The sequence below is a fragment of the Apaloderma vittatum genome, unplaced genomic scaffold (assembly GCF_000703405.1).
Source record: "Apaloderma vittatum isolate BGI_N311 unplaced genomic scaffold, ASM70340v1 scaffold41733, whole genome shotgun sequence".
Lineage (NCBI taxonomy): Eukaryota > Metazoa > Chordata > Aves > Trogoniformes > Trogonidae > Apaloderma > Apaloderma vittatum.
The window spans coordinates 1-259 of NW_009709463.1; positions in this window are offsets into that span (position 1 = coordinate 1).

The window sequence follows — 259 nt, forward strand, 5'->3', positions numbered from 1 at the left end:
GGCTGTGGTGGGTTCATGGCGTGTTGGCTGTGGCGCTCCGCAGGGCTCCTTGCTCTTTCAGCCTGGGGTCCCTCTCCATTTTTCACACACTTTCTCCAACCTGAGTTCTTCCCACGAGAGACAGTTGTTGACAAACTGCCCCAAGGTCGAGTCCTGTCCCCGGAGTGCAGCCCTTCAGGGGAAATGGCTCAGCCCGGCAGGGTCGCAAAGCCCTGTCGGCAAATCCACGCCAGCCTCGGCTTCTCTCTCCCTGCGGGCG